Raw genomic sequence first — 9,053 nt, 5'->3', positions numbered from 1 at the left:
AGGGGAAGCATGTCTACCTACACCTCCATCTTGACCAAAGTCCCTGATTACTTTTTAAGAACAGGACAAAAGATTCCCTGAACACATCATTGTGCAACCATTTTCTCCTTTGGGGCTTCAGTGGACAAGGCACTGGCTTAGGGCTGCCGAGCAGTGGCAGCAGTAAAGGGGCACAGCGTGGGAGCGTGGGAGGTCTGGGCCGTTGGAAGCAGGGGCACGCTGCAGCTGCGAGGAGCACACAGAGCTGCTCCCACCTTCCTTGCTTTTATGTTAGGCGTGGGGTTTGTAGTCCTGTGCCGCTTGGCCAGTATTTCAGCTGTGTGACTTGGTATGGGTAAGGGTGGCAGGGAAGGATCACTCCCTTCGAGGTACACAGAAGAGGGGTTTTTATATCCCCTGTACAGATCAGGAAACTGAATCTTGGGGAGTTCAAGAGACTTGCCAGAGCCCAGCTCTAAAGTGGCCAGATGAAGAACTGAGTATCGGCATTCTAACTCCGGGTGCCTCTCTCTTCCATCAGCCTATGCTTGTTTCTCCCCCTCTGGTTCATCTCACCCAGATTACTTTTCTTCTCGATACATGGGGACGACCCCCAAATAAACCACGTAGGTGTGATTGCAGACTCAGTACAGATGTTACAGCAGGGCAGTCAAGCCCTTTGCTAAAGAAGGGAGGGGTGGTTGGCAAAGAAAACCAGAACTTCTTTCCTAAGAACTTCTCTAGTAGAAAGTGGGTTATCTTTGTCTTGTTGGCCTAGGAGGGACGTGGCGGCTGAAGTGTTTTCCTTCAGGTCTTCACGATGTAGAGGCCACTCGGCCTGTGCCTGGAGAAGGGCAGTGCTGCCAGAACCTCCTCTCCAAGCCCAAGCAGTAGGCGCTGCACAGCTTTCTTTCCCAGTAGAAAGACCTGAGTCCCTTAAAAGGACATCTACAAACAGCATCCAGTTCTTAGAATGACAAGACAGTTAAAAAAATAAATAAATAAAACAAACTGAAACATTGTTTATACCAGCTCTGTAGCTTATCAATATAAAATGAAGATTAAGATTCATTTTGTGAATAGACTTTTTTGGGGTGGGTTGTTAAAAATTCATATATCTTTGCTAATGGAACCATTTCCACATTCACTATGGAAAACACACACATACACACACACACCCAAAACCAAGGCTCATAAAACCTCTTCTGTAACAACCAGAAAGTGAGTCCCTGAAAATACAAACTTGTGGTATTATCTCTGCATATTAGCAACTTCTTGAAGCTTTCAAATAGTGTGTTGTGGACTTAGTATACTATTGCATTGGCTGAGCATCTTCTTTTAATTTATGCCTTTCCTAGACTCTGCTCTTGCTCTGAGCCAAGCCTGTGCTGGCCCACCTTGTACTCACTGTGGCCTTGAACCCCCACCACCCCTCTCTGAAACAGTCAGGGCTCTTGTGTGCCTCATTGCATGAATGCACTATACAAACAGCTCCCCTGGAGTTCTATAACATGGGGACCCTGGAGGTGCAGTTATGAGTGACAACCAAGCTCTAAAGGTTCCCCAGCAGGAACTTGGTTTGAATCCAGCCTTAGATTAGCAAATCTGTGCTGAGCCCCTTCTCTGGAGTGAGGTGTTCTATTATATGATGAAGGCACATCAAAGAAGATACCAAGATGAGTCGGACTGTTCCCTCTCTTCAAGGTACCTGCCGTCTATGGTGGGCTGGGGCCATCATTTATTGTGCAGAAATGTGTTAAATCTGTAATCTTCGTTTTACAGATAAGAAAACTGTGCTCAAAGAGGTCAAGTGACTAACACAAGGTCATACAGTTCTGACATGGTAAGACTTACGAGGTGGCGGTTGCTGGAAGTCCTCAGCAGCCTGAGACACTTATGTGGACCCCGTCATTCCTACATGCCAGGCAGGTGAAGGTCAAGCCTGCCCTTAAAGGTCACACGGAGGCTGTACCTAGTGCTCCTGGACTGTGTGGGGATTCCAAAACAGTTGTGTCCCTGAAAGATACTCGTAGGCTCCTGGGTCCTAGGCCTTCTGTGCAGAACTCATGGGCTCATCTACCCTTCCCTGTGGGGAAGGATCCCTGCTTTGGCAAACTGACTCAGGAGACCTCCCATGCCCAGAGATTTTGCGGTAGGACAGAGGCCACCTAGAGCCGAGCTGTACTTACATAGAAACATTTGGTTTAGGCTGCACCCACCAAGGAAGTTCTGGAAGGGCGGTGGGAGGGGGAGGGCTGGGACTTGCTTGCTGTTTGCTCTTAGAGAGCAGTGAGTCCCTAGGCCTCTATTTTCCAGAACCTACCATCAGTGAGCTTCGTGAGCTTCGTGAACTCTCACAGCCCGTCTGCTTGTCTGCTCGTCTGCGTGGCTGGGAAGTGCCATCCAGGGAATACCGTCTCCCTCCCAGTTTGGGACGTTAGGGGAGAAATGGCCAAACCCACTCTCAGACATAGAGTAGCTGATTGACGTTTCTTTCCTTCCTCATCTCTCTTTGCCTCCCCTCCTTCTGAATTCCTCGCTGGTTAATAAGCCCCGTGGAGCTTCCCGCTGTCCGCACATCTGCAGTGACAGCCTTTCCCCTCCCCGCACTGGGCTTCCTGGCGGCTGCCCTGCCATCCGTGAAGCTCCCTGGAGGTGGGCACGTTGAGAAGGAAAAAATGTGGGGGCTACACTGAAACCTACCAGGAGGGGGTCCAGTGAGGCTATTCTGTGTCCAGTCTCTCTCTCTCTCTTTTTTAAAGATTTTATTTATTTACCTTTAGAAAGCGGGGAGGGAGGGAGAAAGATGGGGAAAGAAACATCAATGTGCAAGAGATATATCGATCAGTTGCCTCTTGCATGCCCCCAGCTGGGGACCTGGTCCACAACTCAGGTGTGCGCCCTGACTGGGAATTGAACCTGTGACCTTTGGGTTCACAGGCCAGCGCTCAGTCCACTGAGCCACACCAGCCAGGGCTATATTTGGTCTTTAGAGTTATCTGGCCTGAATGTTCATCCTAGCCTCTGCTACATTGGGTATGTAACCTGGGGTTTGTTATTTAACTTCTCTGTGCCTCTGTTTCCATATTTGCAAGACAGGGATGGGAATAGTCCTTACCTCACAGAGAGGCAGGGAGTGTTAAATGCAGTAGTTGATTAGAGCCATGGGCACTGCTAAATTGTAGGAACTATTATCTAAAGTAAACAAAACCCAGCTGGAAGGAACTTAAGACATCAGGGCCTACCCCTTTCGTTTTAAACTAATTTATTTAAGTAATTGACAATAACAATAACAAAATAACATTTATTGAATGGCACTTACCACGTGCCAGGCACCTTGCCAAATACTTTTCATATATTAACTTGTTTAAAAATGTGAGGGTACAGGAGGGGTATGTCTCCTCCTCTTGCCTCCAGTGCCCCTGCACAGAGCCAGCCACCATTGCCAGCTCTCTGTGTGTCTTCACTGATGCCCCCTGTTCCTGTACAAATATTTCCATCCTCTTTACCCCTTCAGCTTTAAGTAGAGGGAACCTGGGCTGGCGGAGGAAGTGCATCAGGCAGGAATACTAGTTCTCATTCTAAGTGGAGGGCGCTGCCCCGAGCACTGTGCGGTTTTGTGTCGTTGCTGCCGCTCTGCAGAAGGAGCTGTCCTTACTGCGTGGAACACATGCTGCGAGCTTTCGTTCACCTCGGGGAGTTGGCTGGGGGTTAGATAACCCACATGGAGGGACTTTTCAGAGCTCCTGGGACGTCTCCACCGCGCAGGAGACGACGGCTGCCGGGGACAGTGAAGGGTTTGCGGAGGCCCGAGGCTTGTGCATTTGAGGACTGTCTTTAAGAGAAATACTACAGAATTATAAATCCAAATATTAGGAGTGTAAGTGAATGTTTATTTAGAGGGAGAAAAGTACTCCAACAATGTATACATCTGAAAAGCCAACAAATAACTCAAACACTATAAAATCCAGGAGAATAATAGAACATTTTTTTAATTGCCTGACCCACCTGTATCGTATTTTTTATCCCTACGTTTTCTGGCTTCATACTCTTTGATCATTGCTTGCTATAATAATGGTTTTCTCAAATAACTTTAATAGAGAGAATAAAAGAAACTCAGCTTTTTCTCTGGTATGGTTGATCAACATTTGTTTTTCATTACTATGGACGGCTTACGTGCAGAAAATGAGCAAATTCACACAGTCATACACACTGTTTGCAGTATTAACTCCATGTTCATGTTCCATAAACAGAGGAATTTTGGTAAATACTATTCTGTACTATTCCCATCAAAAATGAAAAAGAAACCATGGTCCATTATGATTATACACATCCAGTATATTTCTGACAGAAGAGAACTTCCATTTTGACTAGAGGAACTGAATCTTCTACTTACAATTTTGCAGGCCCAGGAATTGGGAGCCTTTCTCACAGGCTGGCACCTGACCCTGTCCATTTTAAAACTCTCCCCTCCTTCTCTCCCGCACGCTTCAGTGCTGGGCATCGTGGGCCACGTTCATGTGGTGACTCAGCTGCTGCTGTGGCCGCAGGGACTGGGTGGTGGTACTGGGTATGGGGTTGTCCTGGGAGCTGAGCCTGCACTGGAGGGGTAACGGCCACTCAACAGATGTGGAGGTGACTGTGAACCACATAAATGCATCCCACTGGACTCAAACTCAATGTCCCACCAAATCGACTCCCACTTGGGCCTTCCCCGAGTGCCCGAGGCTGCCCTAACATCATGCAATGGGAGGGCAGGAGTGAGGGGGGAAAACCGGAGTGGGGGGTGTGGTCAAGACTTGACTTCAGCCAAGCTTAGACAAACCTGAGACCATGTTTCCCTCCAGGCCCCTTCCCAGGGCCTTGCAAGGGGCCGGTGCAAGTGAGGGCTCTGAAGCTTCAGCTCCACGGGAGCCACAGTGCACCTGGTTAGCTGTGCTTAGTATTCGCGGCAAGAGCAGTGTCCTTGAGAGAGAGCCATGCGGTGCACTTTGGAGCTGTGTGACCTTGCTGATGTGTTAATTCCCTCAGGAACCTGGGTTCCTCGGTAGTAAGCGTGATGATACTGTTACTAGTATCTATGTCGCTGGAAATATAAACTCCACAAAGGCAGGCAGGGTCTGATTGTTTATTGCTGTGTGCACGGTGTCTAGAATACATAGCCCACACTCAACAAATATGTTTTGTATATTTAATGGAATGAAAAGAAAAGGAAACTGAGCCACAGTGAGCTTAAGACCCGTTTTTGTACTATGCGCTGCGTCTAGTCAGACACGGCTGGACCCCAGGTCTCTGGGCCTCCCGTCCTTTCTGCTGACCCTCCCCCGTGAGCTGAGTGGGAAGGGAAGCGCCACTCACTTCCGAGTGCCTGAGATAATCATCTGAGTTATTCCCTCCGCCATGGACATGAGCCAGGTCCCTGGGTCTCATCTCCGGAATTTGCTGTGACCCAGGGAATCCACTGTTCCAGAGACTCGCCTGCCTCTTCCCCTCCCCGACTGACCTGGGAGTGGTGGGAGGCAGGGAGACAGTTGGAAGAACAAAGGTGAATGGTTTTGAGCCATAAAATAGTGAGCCTGAAAAACAAGTTTGAAAGATGAATGGCTTTGGGGCTTGTGGAGCTTAGCAGGGGCAACCCTCCGAATTATTGACATTCCTGCCTAAGAACGCTGGGAGGCCCCTCACGGGCCAGAACAACCCCCTCCCAGTCCTCCACAGTTCCCCTCCATTCCGAGAGGTCCTCCAGCAAAGGCAGAAGTCCCTCTGGGCCACAGAACTTCGGAGGTGAGGCCAGAGGCACCACCTCATTCAGTGGCCTAAGGATCTAGGTGTCTGCAGGCATTTACTTGGCCAGAATGGAAAGCAGGCGACAGAACTGCAGTCGGACCCTGCAGATGGAACACGCCGCTCTGCCCTGCTTCTCCTCTGCTCGGCTGTGCATTCCCAGCCACGCTCTGCACCAGTTTCCATTCTGGTTTCATTAGAAGCTGCCCTGATGGGGTGGGCCTGGGGTGTTCCCCCTTCCACAGGAAGCTGAGGGAAAGAATGAGGGTGCTCACTCCTCCTGTGCCCCCGGCCCCGCATTCACAGGACAACTGGGATGTTGCAGCCTGTGCTTCCAGCCCATTCTCCCCCCAGTTCCAGGACAATATTTATATACAAATGCTGGCTCCGGTCTCCACCCAGGAAAACACCAGCTGCTGTTGAAAATCTTTTTTGTAAGTGATGGAGAGCAGAGCGGCTGGGCCTCACGTGGGCCCCCTTGAGCTGCTCTGGAGATTGTTAGGGTGTTTTATTTGTGTTTTTCAAATTCATCCCAGGGCTGTGTCCAGGCAACTGGAGGCCTGTCAGAGCCTCAAACGTCTGGTTCCTTTTAGAAAAGACAAAGGGATTAGGTGTCCCAGGGTCCTTACCAAATGCATTGTTGGTGGTTTTGATTAAGGTTTCATTTAGAGAACACGGATACAGACATGAAGATGCCAAAGATCCAGGACATGAAGTTTGTGAGGACACCTGGAGACAGGCGGGTGCATGCCGTTGGCGGGGATGTCAGTTAATTCAGCCCTTTTGGAGGGAAGTGTGGTAACACCTTTCATAAAAAATGAACATGACCTTCAAATGAACATTGATGCAACAATCCCCTGTCTTGAGACTATGCTAGAGTCATGCCGGCCCATGTGTACGAAGACCTAAGTTCAAAAATGCTCACTGCAGGAAAAGGGGAACATCACCTACGTGCCTCTCAGCAGGGGCCTGACCCAATAAAGTATGGCTTATCCAAACACCGGATACCAGACGGCTATTCAAGAAAAGAACAAGCTGAATGACAACAACGGCCGACACACATACGCTAAATGCTGGACACACTATTTTAAGTTAAGTGGTTTTCGCATTTCACACAATGGGGAGCTGGGCTTTAAGCCTGCTGACTTCAAGGCCTGTAAGCACCACACAGGCGCCTGCCTGTATGTCCAGGTAAAGAACGATGCCTTTGACTTACTAAGTGAAAGTCAAGTCACAGAGAAATTTACGTAAAAACAAAGAAGTGTGTCTGCATGTGAATGCATCACATATATTTGTAAAGGTAAAGGTTGGAGAAGTAGCATCCAATCAGCAGTTTCCTCCAGGGAGGGGTGCGAGATGGGGGCTGTAAATAGAATTTTTTTTTAACTTTCAATTAGATACAGTTGTATATTTTCTTGAACAGGTGCTTTTGGAATTTTAGAAACAGTAAGTATGAGCACACGGTCAAGGTATTGATAATAAAATAATAATAATTTACTTTCTATTTGGAAATAGTCCCTTAGAAAGAAGAGATATACTATTAATCAGGGGTTCAGAGTAACCCTTGTGATTAACTGCAAAGGAAAAGGGGTGGAGCCAAGCCTAAGATCCGTGAGATGAAGGTGATCCAAGGAGTTGTTCTTCTGATTGGCTGGAAGGCATCCTGAGATAATTACGCTTATTCTCATTACCCTGGAAAGTCTTGCCTCCTCCTGAAGCCTTGGCTCAGACGATGGGAGAGTAAGGTGATGCTGACATAGCCCCTCCACGTCCCTCCTCACTCCCCAGCTCTCCCGCGTTCCCCGTGCTCACTGACTGCATTCACGCACCTCACGTAAATGCTCCCAGTCCTCGGGTCTCCGTTTCATCACTGTCCCTTTAGAGTCATCTCGTAAAGAATGGACTCAGGGTGCGTCACCTTTTTAGGTACTTAACAGTTTGCAGAGCTTATTCCCATCTCATCTTTTCAGTTACCGAGGAATGGTGCCCTGTCACCGTAGCGCACGCGGCACAACAGCTCTTTCAGAGTTAAGCCCAGCAGGGGCTGAGGAGGGGACTTGACGAGGAGCATGAGGACTATTGAATTGTTAACCCCCGTGTTAAAACCCCGGTGTTCAGCTGTTGCTTTGTGCAGTGGGACCCATCACAGAGAACAGTGAAAAATAACCGTAACAGTTTACCCAGTGCGGCGGGTCAAAAAGCATCCAGTGTTTCCATGTGTTTTCTTATTTTAATTCTTGAAGCAAGTTCAGAGGCTGATTTTTCATCACCAGTTATCTCCTGTAAGGAAGCCGAGACTCTCGGGCGGTTACACAAAGTCCTCAAAGTTACACGCGTGGGAAGTGGGAGATGGATTTCTCACCCAGGTCCCTGTCTGTCTGTCTGTCTGTCTACAAAATCTGAGTTCTGGGCACTCAGCGGACGAAATAACAGAGATAAAAGTTTCGCTCGAATACCACCTCCCTAACGTACTGTTAGCAATTTAGACTCATTTCCTTTGTTTTATCTACCTAAACAAAACTGAATAAAATGGCAAGGACAACGCCTCAATAATCAGAGGGTGTGTAAAATGCTTCTAGCTTATTTTCCTTTACTGTTAACATCTTCCTAACTATCCTTGTTGCTTTGTGATGTCGTTTTAAATTGCATACTTCTCAATAGTACATTGAGGCTAATGGTAAACTCAGTTGTAAATACAAGGCTAATAACCTGATTAAAATGCACTAAGGCTTGAATAGACATTTCTCCAAAGAGGACAAAGAGGCTAACAGATATATAAAAAAAGGATCAGTGTCACTATTCATCAGGGAAATGCAAATCAAATCATAACGAGATACGACCTCACACCTATCAGGGTGGCTATTCTTAAAAAAAAAAAAGACAAGTGTTGGCAAGGATGTGGAGAAGTTGGGACACTTACTTGCACACTGTTGGTGGGAGTGCCAAATGCAAAATGGTGCAGCCGCTATGGAAAACAGTGTGCAGGTTCCTCAGAAAATTAAAAGTACAACTACCATATAATTCAGCAATTCCACTTCTGAGTATTTAGCCATAAGAATTGAAATCAGGATCTCGAAGAGATGTTAGCATTCCTATGTTCAGCACTATTTACAACAGCCAAGATGTAGAAACAACCTAAATGTCCATTGACAGCTGAATGGATAAAGAAACTGTGGTCTGTACATGCAGTGGAGCACGATTCAGCCTCAACAAAGGAGATTTTGCGATACACAACAGTATGGATGAGCCTTGGGGATGTCTTACTAAATGAAATAAGCCAATAACAGAAA

Source organism: Phyllostomus hastatus, unplaced genomic scaffold, assembly GCF_019186645.2.
Source record: "Phyllostomus hastatus isolate PE091 unplaced genomic scaffold, TTU_PhHast_1.1 phas_contig_150, whole genome shotgun sequence".
NCBI classification, from domain to species: Eukaryota; Metazoa; Chordata; class Mammalia; order Chiroptera; family Phyllostomidae; genus Phyllostomus; species Phyllostomus hastatus.
This window is presented reverse-complemented; position numbering follows the sequence as displayed.